We start from the raw sequence: 20,956 nt of genomic DNA on the forward strand, positions 1-20,956 counted from the left end.
GTGGTTGGTTGTGGTAGGGAGGGAGGCTAGTGCGGAGAGTCTTGGAGGTGGGCGTTTTGCCGGCAAACACACATCCACGCGCAGCCATCACATCTCGAAAAGGCATGGCAATGTCGGCACGCCGATGCTGCTTATGCGTGATTAAGCATCTGCCTCCAAACAGTCCATACGTCTGATGACCACCAACTCTCTCTCTCTCTCCCTCATTGTCTTCTCTCTCTCTGTCTCGATCTGTCTGTCTCTCTCTGTCTCTCTCTGTCTCTCCCCTCCCCTTTCTCCTCCTCTCACAACCTTCACCCCCCTCCAACCCCCAGCATGTCTTTCCCCTTTCCCAGATGCCACGGCCGACTGTCTCAACAAGAATCGCCGGCATGTAAGAGGCGAGGCATTGCTTTGTGAAGCTGCCTGAAAGTGACATTAATCCACTTTTTTTTTCTTCAATAGACTGACAAGCAAACGGGATGGGAGGCGTCACACTTTGACAGTGCGAAGGGAAACTCGGGGCTCTGACAGGCCTGCTAAAGCGCCGCCGCCGCCGCCTGTAGCAGTCAAAGAAATACAAATTGGAGATCCAGGGGAGATGATTTGGAAAGAGCGTCTGTGCATGTAGTGTTTAAAAAAAGCTGAGTCGGAGAGCGGAGAAGGGAGAAATACAGTAAAGTCTCGTTATATCGATATTCAAGGGAGTCAGAAAAAATATCGATATAACCGGGACTATCGATATATCCAACCCTGTTTGCATGTAATTTTCTCTGTGCGTGCATAGAAATAGTATCGATATAACCGGGACTATCGATATATCCGATATCGATATAACGAGACTTTACTGTACAAATGGAAAAAAAACCCATTCAAGTATCCACAAGAGGGTTATAATAATTTGGGATTGTTAATTACATTATTTTTCTAATTCAGTTAGTTTTCATTTTGAGAGCGACAACCGACAAGTTGCGTCGATAATTTGTAAAATCACTTGAAATGACTTCGACTGAGCGCATTTTTTTACAAACATTCCACCGCATATAGCTATATTTTACCTTTTAAGACTGAATATTCATGGGGTCTTGTTTTCGAGTTGATGACGATGCCCTATGTGACGTCACAGAAGGAACGCCCCTGACTGAGAAAGTGACACTCAATGCATTTTGGGTACTTTTTTTCGTCTGAAAACACCATGTTGATCGCGAAATTAGATGGAAAACTATAAAAATAACGCGATGGTAAATCATTGAGTGTCGCAGCCAATTGCGGTAACACGCATAAAGAAGGTGTAAGTTGACACAAATTCCCAGCGGACAAATCAGTTCATTTCCAATGGAGCTTGTCCGCCATCTTGTGCATTTTCCGGGCGCTACATTGGAGTCCAGATTTTCACCGGTTTCATCGCTTGCAGATGGCTCGAATTGATACGGAAGGACTTCTTGAATCGATTGCAAACATGTATGCTTTCCTCTTCAGAACTATTTGAATCCTATTCATAACTGGATGAGTAACAAGAAAGCATCTTATCCGAATCTGAACTCTCTGAAGCCATTGTTTTGATTCTGGAGCAATGCAGTTTGTGAAGGAGTATCCTGGAGTGACGTCACAAACAAGGGGGCGGGACTTTCTGAGTTTCCCCATTTCCAAGCTCATTTTGTGGCAGTTTTGGGACACTTTAACTCATTTTTATTGGTTGTTTTGCATTTGACTAAAAACATCAGCCAGCATGTTTTGGGTATTTTAGATGCTATAAAATGTTTTTCTGATGTCGGATAGGAAACAAAAAAAAATGGTGTCTGTTGTCTTTTTAGAATGAATACATTAATTTAATAATCTCCTGAAATAGATTCCCACCAAACTCGCACTTTGATTATTATTACTTTGTTTTATGTTCCTGTTCCGCCGGAGGAAATAAACCCTCCCATGCATGAGGAGATTTATCGATACGACTCTTGTGTCGGTGTACACGCAATGCATTTTGGGTACTTTTTTTCCATCTGAAAACACTGTATTGATCGCGAAATCAGAAGAAAAACTATATAAATACCGCAATGGTCAATCGTTGTTTGTGAATGTTTATGTCGTCCTAAAACTCAATATTTTGTGGGTGCTGGAATTTGAGTGAAAATGACAATAACCCTGGCACTGCAGTGGACAAATTTTTGCACATCGTCTGGAAAGTGAATGAGTTACAGTAAAGTCTCGTTATATCGATATTGGATATATCGATAGTCCCGGTTATATCGATACTATTTCTATGCACGCACGGAGAAAATTACATGCAAACAGGGTCGGATATATCGATAGTCCCGGTTATATCGATATTTTTTCGGACTCCCTTGAATATCGATATAACGAGACTTTACTGTATATATATCACTGATTTAATCATTAAACATATTCTTTTTTTCATGGGCCGTGTTCTTTTTCCGTGATAAATCCCACTCATTTACAACCTTGAAGAACGAGTGATCCAAAATCTTACAGCTGAGATGTGACTTGTGCAAATAATTGCTTTTTGGTCAATGATGCTCATATGTCTTCCCAGCATAATTTCCAGGGTGAAGATTTTAAACCGCTCTGTTTATAATCATCCAAAGAAGGACGCAAGACGGAGGAGGTAATGTGCTGTGAAATCGGGGGGCGGGGGGGCACTCAGCTGTTTGTCAAGTGAGAGTGCGCCACATCTGGGTTAGCTTCATACGGAAACGCTTTATCTCACTGACATCTGCAGCGAGCCTTGCGCACGTGTGTGACCACGTGGGGACAATTGCTTTACCAAGACACATTTGAACGACTCAGATGCAAAGATTAATTTGCGTAACTCAATTTACACAACACCTGTAATAATAATAATAATAATAATAATAATAATAATAATAATAATACATTTCATTTATAAGCGCCTTTCAAAACTCTCAAAGTCAATTTACAGTCACGGGATAAGATTTTCTGTGGGTGAGCAGCAGCAGCCACACGCGCCAGTGTTCACTCAACCCGAAGAAGTAACTGAAATAGATAGAAAGCTAGCTAGCTAGCTAATAGATACAGTAATAATAATAATATATTTCATTTAAAAGCATCTTTCAAAACTCTCAAGGTCACTTTATAGTCACAGGATACAGTGGCTAATAGCTACCTAGCCAGCTAGATAGCTAAACGATAACTAGCTATGTTAGCTAGCTAAACAGCTAATAGATAGCAAATAAATAGTTAGGTAGATACCTAGCTAATAGATACAGTAATAATAATAATACATTTAATCTATAAGCACCTTTCAAAACTCCCAAGGTCACTCCACAGTCACAGGACACAGTCGCTAATAGATAGCTACCTAGCAAGCTAGATAGCTAAACGATAGGCAGCTATATAGCCAGCCAGCTAATAGATAGCAAGTAAATGGTTGGGTAGCTAGCTAGCTAATAGATACGGTTATAATAATAATAATAATAATACATTTCCTTTAATAATAATAATAATAATAATAATAATAATAATAATAATAATAATTTCATTTATAAGCGCCTGTCAAAACTCTCAAGGATAATTGACAAATACAGTCAAACCTCGTTTTTTGACCATAATCCTCTCCAGAAACCCGCTGAAAACCGACCTTCTTGAAAACCAAAACATCAGTTCCCATTATAATCAATGTCAACAATTTTAATCCGTTCCAAGTCGAGATAACTTTTTAACCATACAGCTGATCGCATTCCTACCGTTGATTTGAACAATCCATTTCCTATTCTGGCGTTATTCCCCGCGCCCTGTGGGACACCAACTACGCCGAGAACATTCCCGGCTGCATAAAAACGCACCCTATGCTGAACGAGGGAGAATCGGTTGAGTCATGTGGACGCTTTGCTTATCTAATGGCGGGGTGATGGCAGATGCCTTCAACCCGCATTAAAGTCTCTCCCCCATGAGAACGAGTGGCCCGCGAGAGACCGACTACAGTAAAACCGACAATGGCAGCTTCCCCCCCCCCCCCAACTCCTTTCCCACCCCCAACATTTATAGCGCCCAGCAGGTGTCAGCCACAGCAGTCGCTCTGCCCCCAATGACACCCCATGGCTGGCCATCTCTGACGCATGAAAGAGAAGGGAGGAGAGGGATGGAGCTGGAGGGGGTGTGTGAGAGATGCCGCCTGGGATTAGGTACCTGAGTCTAATCTTGAGGGGCAGTGGACTCCAGTGGCGGTAAAGTGTTTTCTGTTAGGGGGGGTTGATTATTTCCAGATTTTCGTTCCACCTAAGCGGGGGTGAGATCTGCGTTTGTCCTTTTTTTTTTTTTTTTTTTTTTTAACCAGGCACCATTGGGACTTACGCTCAGATGAGTTAGCTTTAGCTGTTCTCTAAATGTTAGCATCTTGGATGTTCAAGTTTAGAGGGTAAATGTGGTTAAAAAAGGGGGTGGTGAAAGAGGGGGGGGGGCGTGGACCAAGGCATTGAAACTCTCTAGGTCTTCCCCCTTTCCACTCATGTCAGCACTGCTCTGTCTACTCTTGCTCATTAACCTCGCTTGTTCTTCCACTTCATAGAACTGCTAATATGTCCACCAACCACCACCCCCAATGCTTAGAAGTCCCGGGAATCCTTTGAATGAGGGTAATACATGCAGGCATTGAAAAAAAAAAAAAAAAAAAGAGGAAAAAAAACTAGGGAGATATTTCCCCTCCGCCACAACTCACCTATATATGAACTTAACGCGGAGCAGCCATCGCATTAAGTACAGCTACACAAGATAGTCGTATTGATAAATCTCCGTGTGCATTGGGAAGCTTTATTTCCTCCGGCGGAACTGCAACGTAAAAACAAAAAAAGTAATAAGAATCAAAGTGCAAGTTTGGTGGGAGTCTATTTTAGGAGATTATTAAATTAATGTATTCATTCTTAAAGGATGACCGACACCATTTTTTTGTTTCCTAACGGACATCAAAAAAACATTTTATAGCATCTAAAATACCCAAAACACGCAGGCTGATATTTTTAGTCAAATGAAAAACACCAATAAAAATGACGTAAAGTGTCCCAAAACGACTTCAAAATGACCTCAGAAAGTTTCCGTTTCAGGAAGTCCCGCCCCCTTGTTCGTGACGTCACGCAAAGAAGTCTTGCCTTGCTCGAGAATCAAAATAATGGCTTCAGATTCGGAAAATATGCTTTCTTGTTACTCATCCAGTTATGAATATGATTCAAATAGTTCTGAAGAGGAAAGCATAAATGTTTGCAATCGATTAAAGAAGTCATTCAGTATCAATTCGAGCCATCTGGACTGCAATGTAGCGTCCCAGAAAATGCACAAGATGGCGCCCAAGCTCCGTTGGAAATGGGCTGATTTGTCTGCTGGGAATTTGTGTCAGCTAGTATCAAATAGTAGTCTTGGTGCAACACACAACGATTCACCATTGCGTTATTTTTGTGTTTTCCTTCTTATTTCGCCATCAACACGGTGTTTTCAGACCAAACAAAGTACCCAAAATGCATTGTGTGTCGCTTTCTCGGTCAGGGGCGTTCCCTCCGTGACGTCACGGTAGGCATCGTCACCAACTCAAAAACAAGACTTCCTGAATATTCGGTGCGAGTCTTAAAACGTCAAATATAGCTATATGCGGTGGAATCTTTGTAAAATACGCTGAGGAGAAGTCATTTGAAGCGATTTCACAAATTATGGACACAACTTGTCCTTTAAAGAGCTATATAAATCAATATGTATTTATTGTATTTTGTTAAGAAACACTGACCAATAAAGTTTGTATCCTTCTCGAAGCCTACGTCATCAACTGTCGGATAAGAAAGAAACAACCTGTCTTCGTCGACATTTTTAATTCGTTCAAATCGACAAATGACATCGCAAATAATAGCCGAAGAACACAATCAGAAGTTGTGAAAGGGGTTAATTGTAATAACAGGGCGGGAGTGTCACTCTAGTCGCTCTAGTTGCTATGGGAACAAACACTTGCCTGGTTTTGTACCTTTTTTTTGAGATTAGCAATCAATTCATATGGAAAAGATTTATTTATTTGTGGATTTTATTTATTTTATTTTGTTTATTTTTATCCTTGCAGTACATGCACATGTACCGCACGTCGCCTCAGCGCAAAATACAAAATATTTTCGTTTTCAAACTCGTTTCCGGCGAAGGATTAACGGTGAGGTTTTTCCTGTCTTAAAAAAAACAGTGTGAAGGGGGTGGCATATAGGGAGTGGTTGGGGTGGGGGGGGGGGGGGTATTTGAAACGAAACTGGTCTCCAGGGGACATTTCTGATGGTCCTAATGTGTTCACTGTGTTGAGCTACACTGATAACAATGGACGCAGGACCAATTGGCGAACAAGTTCTCAAATTGTTGTAAATTGACTAGACGGCAGCAATCTGGTGCAAACAATTAAAAATAATATTGAATAATGAATGAATATGAGGCTCCGCATCTTGGAGGGATGGCGCGGGCGGATAAGAATTTCATTACGTGAAAGTGACGCGTAAGATTTGCCGAACTATGCATCCCAACGACCTATTTTTTTTTTGGGGGGGAGGGGCTTGTTTGAAATAAGAATGTTCATTAACTCATTCACTGCCTGACGATGTGCAAAAACGAGAACGGCCTCACTCTCTCTCTGTCTGTAAACCCCCACCCCCTCACTGCTGCGTTCTTGACCAATCACGTGGCTTTAACTGAAGACTGGGGGCGGGGAATAGAGGAATAAAAAAAAGTCGGCTGCCATTTTGTTGTTAGGAGAATGGGCTCGTTCGCCAACGACACGTCACTCATTGTGGCGCTCAGTGTGTATCCCGAAAAAAAGTTTGTATGCCAAGGTAAAATATTCATAAATTTGACATTCGTACACCGAAAAGTTCGTAAGCCAAGGGGTTCGTAAACGGAGGTATCACTGTACAACCAGTTTTGCTTTATTTCCTTTGTTTGTTTTTTGTTTTTTTTGTTCTAAGGACATTATTGTGTCACAAAAGCCCACAATCCGTGACCATTGGTATTGCTCATTATGATTTGCTCACTGAAACACATACGGCTAAGTGACTCGAGTGGGTGCTCAGACAAAAGAATCTAATTAGTAGGTGCAGGAAGATATAGAGTGGAAATCAGAATGACCCTACAATCATAGGACAAATACGCCTCCCGAAGCTTCAATTCTCCCCTTCCTTAAGCATCAAGAGTATATCAAAGCTCTTTGTTGTCGCTATTCATCGCCATTTGATGGCACGTCGGACACTGTAAAACCCTCAGCGCTTGCTCTAATGATGACAAAGGAGGCCAATGTGGCAGCCAGATCCAGGGGAATTTAACAAAATCCTCATTTAAAGGTCTAATAATTAAGATATTGATTAATTAGTACTACATTGATTTACAGTCACACTTTATCAAACCATGTCGCTCTAATTACAGTGTCATTATGCCACAGGCTGACCTATTCCTTTTGGGGTTTTTTTTTTTGGTCACATGTAATGAAAAAGCATTTCTTTAACAGCCTTTTAAATTTTTGACCTGTAAAATTTTAATGGGGGCTACGGTGGGTGTTGAATGTGGATTGGCAGTAAAGTCATGGGTGGCTAATGTCTGTGAGGCCGGTTAAGTGGCTGTACACACACCGGGGGCTGAAGAACCTCTCTCGGGGGGCGGGGGGGGGGGGGGGGGGGTGATCGGTCGGGATTGCTCTGCTTCGACTAATTAGTCACCGAAAAATACATTGAAAGGACAACCGACATCACTTTTTTGTTTCCTAACGGACATCAGAAAAACGTTTTATAGCATTTAAAATACCTAAAACACGCAGTATGATATTTTTAGTCAAATGCAAAACACCAATAAAAATGAGTTAAAGTGTCCAAAATCTGCACACAAAAAAAAAATGAACCCGGAAGTGGCCAGTTTCAGAAGGTCCCGCCCCCTTGTGCGTGGTGTCACCCCCAAGACGTCTTGCCTTGCTGGAGAATCAAAACTTTATATATATATATAAATTTTGAGGCAACAGGGGGGGGGGGATGTCGCACCCAAAAAGGGGCAGAAAATGTCGACAAAGCTCCGTGTAAGGAATTAATCAGCCCGTTTCCACAGGCTGATTAATTCCTAACACGGAGCTTTGTCGCCCTCTTCTGCCTCTTTTTGGTGCAACACGAAGTTTTCAGACCAAACAAGTACAACAAAATCCATTGACGTGATGGAAAGACTGCTACAATGTGTCCTTTTTTTCAGCCAGGGGCGTTTCCTTCAGTGACGTAACGTACGGACTCGTCACCAACTCAAAAACAAGACTTCCGGAATATTCAGCGTTAGTCTTAAAACGTAAAATATAGCTATATGCAGTGGATTATTTGTAAAATACGCTCAAATTATGGACACAACTTGTCCAGAGACGTCGGTTGTCCTTTAATGGCCATAACAAATCCCAGCTTTTGTAGTGTTTATATTTCCAAAGGGTGAAAACATCAGTGGTGTACTATACCTGCGAGGTGTTTTTTTTTGAAGATGCATTGCTAGCAAAGTTATCTCCAAAACGGTGAGTGGTGGTTGATTAATGAAGGGGTGTTGAGCAGGAATTGAATATGAGGTTCCACTCCAGTGTCATAAAATGGCACTTGATGCACTCAGGATGCCACATTCTCCTCCTAAAATTCCAATGGGGACATGAGAGCATGGTTAAAAACCATCAGCAGGGTTTTGCATAAACATTGGAAAGAATCAGCGCGCTGCAATCTATAGATAGATAGATAGATAGATAGATAGATAGATAGATAGATAGATAGATAGATAGATAGATAGATAGATAGATAGATAGATAGATAGATAGATAGATAGATAGATAGATAGATAGATACAGTAAAGTCTCGTTATATCGATATCGGATATATCGATAGTCCCGGTTATATCGATACTATTTCTATGCACGCACGGAGAAAATTACATGCAAACAGGGTCGGATATATCGATAGTCCCGGTTATATCGATATTTTTTCGGACTCCCTTGAATATCGATATAACGAGACTTTACTGTAGATAGATAGACAGATAGACAGATAGATAGATAGATAGATAGATAGATAGATAGATAGATAGATAGATAGATAGATAGATAGATAGATAGATAGAGAGAAAGCTAGAAAGATAACTAGCTAGCTAGATACACAGATACATATATAGATAGCTAGAAAGCTAGCTAGATAGCTTGAAAGAGATAAATAGAGATAAAAGATAGATAGAAATAGATCGAGATAAATAGAGATAGACATAGATAGAGAGAAAGTTAGCTAGCTAGCTATAAAGCTAGAAAACTAGCTAGTTAGCTAGAAAGAAAGCTAGAAAGATAGCTAGCTAGCTAGCTAGATACATAGATAGCTGGATAGATAGATAGAGTCCTATTTTAAAAGGTTGAAGCTGATACCGTGTCATATTTTAATGAGCGTGAACAACCTCCCTGATTTTGCTGCATCAGAACCTATATATCCACCCCACCTTTGTTTGCACCCCATATTTGCATTTCAAAGGCTGCCCCTGGGAAGCCGCTTTGCATATTTACATCTGATTAACGACTTTAAATGAACATGTCAGTGAGCGGAAAAGTGTCGGCGGCTGACATGGGCGCCGTGGCGGTTCCATACCACAGGCTGAGGGAACGCTTCATGTGGCGATGCTTAACGCAAAGGTGGGATTAATTATAGGATATCAAATTATACATCTCGGAGGAACAGTTTTATGATATAAGGTAAAAAAAAAAAAAAAGTGATGTCAAAATGTCCTCTCATCTTTAAGAAGTGCAAAGTGCCATATTTCCTTCTGGCTTCATCTGAGATGTTTGAAGTTGAAGTAAAGCGTCGGCGGAAGATTTTTACTTGAACAAATGCTTGCGGAAGAGCAAAAGCGAGACACCGATGGGGATTGCGCGTCACCTGCCTCACAGCATGGCGGATGGTGTCATATTATTCTTGATTCTCATCAATATTGCATCACGCTCGGGGCGATACTAATTGTTTCCTGCTCGTTTCGGCGCTGTCAGATATGAGAGCAAGCGCCCTGGCTAAATTACGTTTAAAGGACAACCGTCACCATTTTTTTTTTTTTTTTAACTGACATCAGAAAAACGTTTTATAGCATCGAAACTACCCAAAACACGCAGTATGATATATAACCTCGTGTTGCACCAGAAGAGGGCGTCCAAGCTCCATATAAGGAATTTATCAGCCTGTGGAAATGCAATACACTGTCATGTCTATAAGAGGTCGGCATTTTCTTCTGCCTCTTTTTGGGTGAGACATTTACCCCCAATGTTGCCTCAAAATGGCATGGAATAAATTCTTTAATCGATTGCAAACATGTATGCTTTCCTCTTCAGAACTATTTGAATCATATTCATAACTGGATGAGTAACAAGAAAGCATATTCTCCAAATCTGAAGCCATTGTTTTGATTATGCAGCAATGCAAGACGTCTTGGCGTGACGTCACGAACTGGGGGCGGGACTTTCTGAAAATGCCCAATTCGCAGCTCAATTTTTTTGCAGATTTTAGACACTAAGTCATTTTTATTGGCGTTTTGCATTTGACTAAAAATATCATACTGCGTGTTTTGGGTATTTTAGATGCTATAAAACATTTTTCTGATGTCAGTTAAAAAACAAAAAAGTGACGTCGGTTGTCCTTTAAAGTGTCCAAAATCTGCAAAAAAATGGCCAGTTTCAGAAGGTCCCGCCCCCTTGTTCGTGGCGTCACCCCAAGACGTCTTGCCTTGCTGGAGAATCAAAACAATGGCTTCAGATTCTGCTAAGATGCTTTCTTGTTACTCATCCAGTTCTGAATATGATTCAAATAGTTCTGAAGAGGAAAGCATAAATGTTTGCAATTGATTAAAGAAGTCCTCCCGTATCAATTCGAGTAATCAGGATTCCAATGTAGCGTCCCAGACAATGCGCAAGATGGACCACCCAGGAGTGGTCCATCGATGAAAAGGTTTCATCAGCCGTCATCTGTACTTCTTTGAAGGTGTCGGATGTTTCGCTTCTTATCCAAGAAACTTCGTCAGCGAACTAAATTCTTACTGGTAGTTTAGGCCCTATATATATATACTGTCCAGACATGGCGGTGCCGGACTCTGCTATGATAGGTCCCTGATCTCAGGTTGGGGGGAGCAGAGGACTACTCCCTGCAGCTCCACCGATTGTTCCTATTGTTTTGACTAACAACTGGCCTGATTGCCCCACTTCCTCCGGTATCACCTAATCAGTATTACTAATCGTATGTAAGCAGGCTATTGTACGAACGATCGAAATTGAACGTCACACCACCATATCGTATGCTGACGAAGATTCTTGGATAAGAAGCGAAACGTCCGACACCTTCAAAGAAGTACAGATGACGGCTGAAGAAACCTTTTCATCGATGGACCACTCCTGTACGACTGAGAGCAGACGTATTAGTCATAAATGCGAAATCTTAGCAATAGCTTCACATTGTTCATTAGAAGTATTTGACAGTGGAGTCCTTCGTTCTGCCGAGCTCCCTACTTGCTATAAAATGTAAAATAACAATGTGATTATTAATTGGCTCCATTGTAATTTGAGGGTTGCGGCTTGCATATTGTTGGCAGCTCTCCACGGGGCTCTGTCTGCGCAGGAACGTGTCGAGGGGGTACCAAGCCGCGATGCCTCAGCCATTTAGAGAGCAGCTCGCCACTCGCCCATCGGCATACCAATGAGCGGGGTTAAAAAGGCACGGCTCCCTCTCAGAGACAAGGCTTCCTTCGCTAGCTCGCCTTCCAAAGGGTCTCCACGGACTAATTTCCAAAACCACCTCTTAATGTGGGCTGGTGTCAATCACCTGAACAGACAGCTTCATCCCCCCCCCACACACACACCCCTGATGTGGAGTACTCATACAGTGTAGTCCGGACCACCAAATGCAGCGGACTTCTTTGGACAGCGTGAAAGCATATGGAAACATAAAGCGCTTTCAATGGTCGCTTAGTGCGAAATTTACATTTTTGTCATTTGCGTCACTGTGATAATGGACTTGGAGGAGAACAGGGGTGGACATTTAAACTTTTAATACTCTATCAAACAATTCTTTCTGTCAGACTCTCCAAAGTTGATACTTAAAATGGAATGATAAGCAGTTCTACAGTGATACCTTGGCTTACGAACTTAATTGGTTCCCAGACAGAGGGTGTAAGGCGAAAAGTGTGTATCCCAAAAATTAATATCCCATAGGAAACCATTAAAATGAGAATAATCCGTTCCCAGGTCCCCATAAAACAGAACTTTACCTTCGCATACGAACCTTTTTCACAGAGCTGTGTCGTTTGCGAACGAGCCCGTTCTTCTAACAACGAAATGGCAGCCAGCTCGTTTTTGTCCTCTATTCCCCGCCCCCAGTCTTTGGTTAAAGCCATGTGATTGGTCAAGAACGCAGCAGTGAGGGGGGGTGGTTTAAGCATTAAAGAGACAGGCAGACGACAGTGAGAGAGTTTCAACTTTGATAGTTCAAAGGCAGAGTGTAGACTACAAGGTTAAAATATGCCATCAATCAGGCTCCACAAACAAGTCGCACAAGCCATCTGGACGCTTGATGCAAAAAAACTATTAACCCAGCTAAACAGAACACAATTGATGAGGAACAAGGTAAAATTATCACAGAGAAAGGACCTATAAGGGATCATTCCTCAAGATGGTGAAAGAAGTGTTTAATGCTGGTAAAACCGACCACTCCATTCCATCAAGCCATCAATGACCATCACAAAGGTAAATAAAACGACATTATACAGTACAGTTTATTTCTTTAATTATAATACCATAGCACATTTATTATACATAAAATAAGATTTGTTTTGTGTAGTTTTAAGGCTTAGAAAATTCGAAAATTGTATTTTATGGGGACCTGGGAACGGATTATTCTCATCTTAATGGTTTCCTATGGGAAATTAATTTTTGGGATACACTTTTCACCTTACACACTCTGTCTTGGAACCAATTAAGTTCGTAAGCCAAGGTATCCATCGACCCGTGTATAGAGAAACAGTCCGCTAGCATAGCTGTGAAGCATTAGCGGGGGAAAAAAAAGCAGTCACAAACACAAAGTCCCCAACTTATCTCTCACTTCACGCCTCCGTGGCTTTTAGGCGCATTGAATAGCGGCCCTAGCCATGCCTCATACCGAGTTTTACCTTTTTGTGTTGCCATCTAAGATGACATACGACACGCGAGATGATGAGAAAACCGCGGGGAGGCTTCCAGTAGATTGATTCTCCCATCGCTTCATTCTTCTCTAGTTAGTCTTTTATTGGTTACAAAGGTAGAGGCGTTGCCAAGCGGCGTGAGAGACGACTGAACCGCTCTGCCCTGTTTAATCCACCAGGGTAATGAAGGTAAGGGTGATCACTTCTAAAGCGCACAAAAGGCCTACAAGGAAATCATCGGCGTCAGTGAGATACCAAAGCTGATTTAAAGCAGAGATGTCCCAGCTTGGGCTCGAGGCCTTTAGCAGGGGAATAAGGCCATTGGCTAGCATAACAATCTAAGACCCCGGAGGAAAGCTTTATTCATGGTCAAATAAAGTCTCAGGTTTGGATGTACTTTATAGAAATAAAGACCTCTTACGGGAAGAAAAAAAAAGAGCCGGCGGAATTATCGTCCGCTTACGGGCAGATCAAGTCCATCTTTAGTCAATGCTTTGGATGGATGAATAGTGGACAAGCTGCTTGGAAATGAAATCCCCGCCATGTTGTATTCAAGGGTAAATACAGTAAAGTCTCATTATATCGATATTGGTTGTATTGATAGTACTGCTTATTACGATACTATTTTCATTTCCCGGCAAATTTCTAGTCTTTTATGTATAATTAGTTCCGGTTAGTACGATACCATTACGGTTAAGGGAGGGATTTTGCTGTTTTATGAAAATAGCTTCTTTTACTCCCCTTTCAAACCATGTATTTTCTTTGGCTAAGATTTTAACCTCATTGTCGTCAAATGAGTGGTTGCTAGCTTTTAGGTGCATATATATGTACTGCCGATTGAGGCCCACTCGTATTATCCCTGCGATGTCGATAAAGTCTTTTTTTTGAGAATTTGTTTAGTCTCCCCAATGTATTACTCTTTACTATTTTCATTTTTACAAAGTATTGAATAAACTACATTACTTTGTTCTTCATTTGGCAGCCTGAACCGTAATGGTGGGGTGAGGTTCAATTTGGATCGTTCGTACAATACACTGCTGCTTAGGCAACATTGGATTAGTCATGATGATACCAGGGCAAATTGGGCAATCAGGCCAGTCGTTAGTCAGGACAATAGAAGCGATCAGTGGAACCGCAGGGATTAGACCTCTGCTCCCCCCCAACCTGAGAGCCGGGACCTATCATAGCAGAGTCCGGCACCGCCACGTCTGGACAGTAGGGATATATATATATATATATATATACAGTAAAGTCTCGTTATATCGATATTCTCGGGAGTCTGAAAAAATATCGATATAACCGGACTATCGATATATCCGATCCTGCGGGCATGTAATTTTCTCCTTGAGTTGATAGAAATAGTATCGTAATAAGCAGTACTATCGATATAACCGATATCGATATAACGAGACTTTACTGTATATAGGGCCGAAACTACCAGTAAGACTTTAGTTTGCTCAGAAAGTTTCTTGGATAAGAAGCGAAATGTACGACACCTTCAAAGTACAGATGATGGCTGAAGAAACCTTTTCATCGATGGACCACTCCTGTACGACTGAGAGCGTACACAGACGTAATAGTGCAGTTGTTCAACACCAATTTCAACCATGGGGAAACGTAAGAAATGTGACATCGTAACTAAGTACAAGGCAATAGTGGCTGTGGAGGACAATCCAACAAGAAGCAAATCCTCCATTGCGAAAGAGTTCGACGTGCCGCAGAATACTTTATCAACGTAAGTAATGTAAACGTTGCAGTTTTTGTTTTCCACACATGTATTAAATTGTGTTGTATTCAGATATCTTTATCGCTTGCAATAATCACTGTTTTTCATCCAGTATGTACATGCTGGGGTTCGTGGTTTCTCTCGTGTGTGTAGAACAATGTCGAGTGCTACTCAGAGTCACGATTGCAAGTTACGAAAAATAAAAAATGAAGTTTTTATTGAATGCATAAGTTTATTTTTCACTTCACTACAGTACAAAAACATACTAGATACGCAATCCATGAACTCGAGGAGAAAATTACATGCCATATCAAAGATCCCCCATTTATTGCCCACTTTTAATGAAGTTCGGCGCAGGATCGGATATACAGTGAGACCTCAACTTACAAACACCTTATCTTACAAACTTTTCGTCTTACAAACGTCAAATTTATGAAAATTAAACCTTATAATAAGCACTATTTTCATAATACAAACCCACCACGGCTGGCGGCGTGATCTTCGGCGGAAGCACACGACCGAACAGCACCAGAGGTTAAGTTACCAACAGTCCATATGGAAGGTGACTCTCCTTCCATAAGCCATCAATGACCATCAAAAAGGGAAATAAAACTTTATTTTACAGCAGTTTATTTCTTTAATTACAGACCTCATGTAATGCGCCTCTCTCTCCAAACAGCAATTCCCTTTGACCGTCGACCTCCAACGCCATTCCATCAAGCCATAAATGACCATCACAAATGTAAGTAAAGTGACTTTATGATACAATTCAGTGTATTTCTTTCATTACAATACAATAGCACATTTATTATACATAGAATAAGGTATGTTGTGTGTAGTTTTTTAGGCTTATTTAGTTGGAAAGTATATTTTATGGAAACCCGGGAACGGATTATTCCCATTTTAATGGTTTCCTATGGTAAATTGTTTTTTGAGATACACACTTTTCGCCTTACACACTCTGTCTGGGAACCAATTAAGTTCGTAAGTTGAGGTCTCACTGTATCGATAGTTCGGTTATATCAATATTTTTTTCTGAATATTGATATAACGAGACTTTACTGTAGCAAGACGGAAATGAGGATGGTGTTTACGTCAGTTGCAAAAAATAAAAAAAATAAGTTTAGGAGATAATCAGCATGCTGCTTTCACCCCCCCCCCCCCTGCTATTTCAATTCAAAGCTATTGATTGCACTTATGAGCTTTTATCCCTCCCTGATGACGCGCATTCATTCAAACAATGTTGATATTATTCGACACTGATAGTTCCCTTCACAACTTTTATGGAAAATAACGGCCGGGCGCACGGGTAGAAAACTCCAGCTCTATATTTCAGAGTTTTAAAAGACGGAGTGCATAATTAATACGAGGGAACTCTGACTTGAAGTCAATGAAAATATGTCATTAATGTTATTATTCATTCACCTCTGTGGTGCAGAATTTATATCACACAGACCTCATGTGTTGAATTCTGATTGCATATATTTCCATTTTCCTGACGTCGGGGGACCTGAGAGCAAGTAAAGGGGGGTCGGGGGGGGGGGGGGGCATCTGGGATCTTCTGGATGAGCAAAGCTTGAGTGACGTTAGTGTAAATGAGTTTGGACTATTTTTTCATTTCCTTTTTGTTGCTATATTTTTAAGATGAATCATCTATATGTCATATTAAAAAAAAATCTGAATTCTGTATTTCATTGTTGTTCTTTGCATTTATGCTAACTGGTCACAGCAGTTGCTATCATCGCAAACTCGGAATGATGATGAAAAATTGGAAGTGAAAAGATTTTACTCACTTTTGAGTGACACTGTCGGAGTTACATACCTTGAATGATAAGAATCAGTAAGTAACAGTAAGTATATTAGGCATTGCAAAGGCCATCTTGGAGATCCGATTTATTATCATTCCAAGATAAATAACTGGTAATTGCCCCCGCAAGAAAAACCAAAACTCTAACAAATCCGGGAATGGTGCTCCAGGTCATATTTTCAAAATTGACTTCAAAAGATGACTTTCGGTATAGGTTATTAAAAGTACAGTGATACCTTGGTTTACGAACTTAATTGGTTCCTAGACAATGTGTAAGGCGAAAAGTGTGTATTCCAAAAATTAATTTCCCATAGGAAACCATTAAAATGAGAATAATCCGTTCCCAGGTCCCCATAAAACATAATTTTCTAATTTTCTAAGCCTTAAAACTACACAAAATATACATTATTTTACGTATAATAAATGTGCTATGATATTATAATTAAAGAAATAAACTGTAAAGTATAATAAAGTCGTTTTATTTACCTATGTGATGGTCATTGATGGCTTGATGGAATGGAATGGCCGGTTTCATCAGCATTCAACACTTGATGAGTTACGAAGTCTTCTTCTTTCACCATCTTGAGGAATGATCCCTGGTAGGTGCTTTCTCTGCGATAATTTTACCTAGTTCTTCATCAATTGTGTTCTGTTTAGCTGGGTTGATAGCTTTTTGCATCAAGTGTACAGATGGCTTGTGCGGGTTATTTGATTGAATTTGATGGAATTTTTAAACGTTCGTATGCCAAGGTAAAATTTTCATAAATTTAACGTTCATAAACCGAAAATATTCGTAAGCCAAGGGTTTCGTAAACCGAGGTATCACTGTATCTCTGGCCCCTTGTTTCTGTCTACGGAGAAACATGACAGCAATTACTCCGCACGATGACAACCTCGGCAAAGCATTCCGCATGATCCCGAAATGTTGGACATGTGTGTTCTTGGACATAGATGAATTCCTTTCCCTTTTCACATGCAGTCATTTGTCAGGTCGCGGGGTCATTCTGTCCAGATCAGATTTCCCCGTGTATATTTAGCAAGTCAAGCAAACCACGAGCCACAGTCGAATCTGAAGTCTTTCCCCCTGTTGTCAAGCATCTTACGGGTCAAAGAGAAATCTTTTGAAAAATGAAAAATAAATAAATAAAAATCATACCAGTCCGGCGTTAAATGAAACGGCGTTTGCAAAGCTACGGACTATTCTCCTAAATGTCGGATGGGAGCAAAGGCATATTCAGGTTGTAAACACTCCCATCATCCTTCCTACACCTACTCGCTCGCTTTTGTACCTTTAGAAATGGGGACGCAACTGGAAGTCACTTGCACGGCGAGATTCAATTAACTTGTTTGATAATAAAGGGCCACAGACGGAGAGTAAACTGTACACATCAGAAGGGGCCAAAGGTACGCCTGACGCTAGTTTTGCAATCAGATTCAAAGTAAACAAACAAAAAAACCTGGACTTGTATAGAATAGTCTAAAAAAAAATAATACGGTGATACCTTGGCTTACGAACTTAATTGGTTCCTAGACAGTGTGTAAGGTGAAGTGTGTATCCCAAAAATTAATTTACCATAGGAAACCATTAAAATGAGAATAATCAGTTCCCAGGTCCCCATAAAACATGATCTTCTACTTTCTAATTTTCTAAGCCTTACTTAAAATTACACAAAATAGACCTTATTTTATGTATAATAAATGTGCTATGGTATTATAATTAAAGAAATAAACTGTACTGTATAAGAAAGTCATTTTATTTACTTTTGTGACGGTCGTTGATGGCTCGATGCAATGGAGTGACCGGTTTCATCAGCATTCAACACTTGATGAAGAACGTAGCGTTATTCTTTCACCATTTTGAGGAATGATCCCTTGTAGGTGCTTTCTCTGCGATAATCTTACCTAGTTCATCATCAATTGTGTTCTGTTTAGCTGGGTTAATAGCTTTTTGCATCAAGTGTACAGATGACATGTGCGGGTTATTTGTGGAGCCTGATTGATGGGAATTTTAACCTTGCAGTCTACACTCTGCATTTGAACTTTGAAGTTCAAACGGGTCCAAATATCACACTGTTTTCTCTCCATTTTCTCACTCTCTCTCTGGTGTCTGCCTGTCTCTTTAAAGTTTAAACCACCTAGCCTCACTGCTGCGTTCTTGACCAATCATGTGGCTTTAACCGACGACTGGGGGCGGGGAATAGAAGACAAAAAAAATGTAAGCGGCCATTTTGTTTTTTGGAGAATGGCTTCACTCTCTCTCTGTCTGTAAACACCCCCCCTTCCTCACTACTACGTTGTTGACCAATCATGTGGTTTTAACCGACGACTGGGGGCGGGGAATAGAGGACCAAAACGAGCCGGCTGCCATATTCTTGTTAGGAGAACGGGCTCGTTCGCGAATGACATATCACTCATTGTGGCAGCTCCGTGTGTATCCAGAAAAATAGTTCGTATGCCAAGGTAAACTTTTCAGAAAATTAACGTTCGTAAACTGAAAAGTTCGTAAGCCAAGGGGTTCGTAAACTGAGGTATCACTGTAAATAAATAAAAGATGGCCGCCGTCTTGGAGACTTGAAATGGTGTTTGGGCCACTTTTTTTTTACTGAGATCGCTACGTGTATGCACGCATTGTGGAGTGGCTGATAAATTGAATACAATCGTGTGCTGTAAATCTCACAGATGAAGGACGAGCTGTATGTAGCTCATCGTCGCCGCTATCTGAAGGGGGGGGAACTCTTCGATGGGGGGGGGGGATGATGATGGAGCGGGAAGAGTGACCACTCGCACAAATTCAATGTTGCATTTCATTATGTATTCACGGCAAAATGGAGATGAATGCTAACTGTTGTTGAATGCTTGAAGATGTAGATGACAGTCGTTGGTTTCAAACGGGTTGCGGCGCGCGTCGGGTTGAATATATCTCAGCGTGATAGCTCGTCTTTTTTGAAAAAAAAAAAAAAAAAAAAAAAAAAAAAGTCCTATAGGGCGTAGCGCTACGGCGCAACAGATGGATGTCTTATGTTAAGTGCATGCTTATGTTCCGGGTGTAATCTGAAGATTAACTTGTTAATTCCCTACGGCGTGTTGGGAATTAATATGCGATACAATGCGTGGCCAAGCTTCAGACAGCAAATGTCTCCGAGGTTGGACGAGTCGGAAATCGGGCGACGGTTAGCGGATGAATAAAATGACAGGAGGGGGCTAGTTTATTAGCACCAGGTGCGAGTCAAGTGCAAAGTGCAGTCCTACCCATTTATGTATTTATTTCTGTATTTATTTCTGTATTTATTTATTTATTTATTTGTGTATTTATTCATGTGAGTATTTATGTGTTTATTTATTTGTTTATTCCTTTATTTATTGTTATTTATTGTCTATGTATCCATTTGTGTATTTATGCATTTATTATTGATTTTATTTGTTATTATTTATGTATTATTACTTGATTTATTTATGTATTTATTGATTGATTTACTTTCTGTATTTATGCATTATCTATTTATTATCTATTTATTATCTATTTGTGTATTTGTTTATGTATTCATTTTATATTCATTGCGTATTGATGATTGATTTATTAATTATGTATTTATTTATTATTTACTATGTATTATTCATTCATTAATCAATTTAAAAAATAAATAATAAATGCATAAATACACAAATACACAAATTGATACATTGATGTATTCATGATGTATTTATTTATTTATTAAATATGTATTTATTTATTATTTACAATGTATTATTTATTAATTCATCAATTTAAAAAATAACTAATAAATGCATAAATACACAAATGGATACATTTATGTATTCATTATGTATTTATTAATTATATATTCATTTATTATTTACTATGTATTAATTTATTTATTTATTTACAACTTTTTTTATTAATTGAGGGTGCGCCCTATACTGCGGTGCACCTTATACGCCCGAAAATACAGTATTTGTTTCAGATTTAATTTTTTTGAAATGTGGAGGCAAAAATAAAATATATGGAAAAGGTATAAAAATTCAACATTCGTTGGGGGTGCGTCTTATACTTCCGGTGAACCTTATACACCAGAAAATATGGTATTTATGTTTCATATTTCATTTTTTTTAAGTGTGGAGGTAAAAATAAAATATATGGAAAAAGTTTGAAAATACACCATTCGTTGGGGGTGCGTCTTATACTTCCGGTGCACCTTATACACCAGAAAATATGGTATTTATGTTTCATATTTCATTTTTTTAAGTGTGGAGGTAAAAATAAAATA

The 20,956-nt window shown here is 40.0% G+C and overlaps 1 protein-coding gene across 1 annotated transcript in view; it reads right to left on the bottom strand.

Moving 5' to 3' along the window:
• Positions 1-20,956, bottom strand: part of fign (fidgetin) — a 100,898-nt gene that overhangs the window by 72,013 nt on the left and 7,929 nt on the right. The window contains exons 4-5 of the mRNA XM_089002460.1: positions 8,441-8,603; positions 4,673-4,782 (exon numbers count right to left, since the gene is read on the bottom strand). The gene's annotated coding sequence lies outside the window, so the exon portion shown is untranslated. The remainder of the gene's footprint in view (positions 1-4,672; positions 4,783-8,440; positions 8,604-20,956) is intronic.

The sequence above is a fragment of the Hippocampus bargibanti genome, linkage group LG08 (genome assembly GCF_051943395.1).
Source record: "Hippocampus bargibanti isolate YZ-2025 linkage group LG08, ASM5194339v1, whole genome shotgun sequence".
Lineage (NCBI taxonomy): Eukaryota > Metazoa > Chordata > Actinopteri > Syngnathiformes > Syngnathidae > Hippocampus > Hippocampus bargibanti.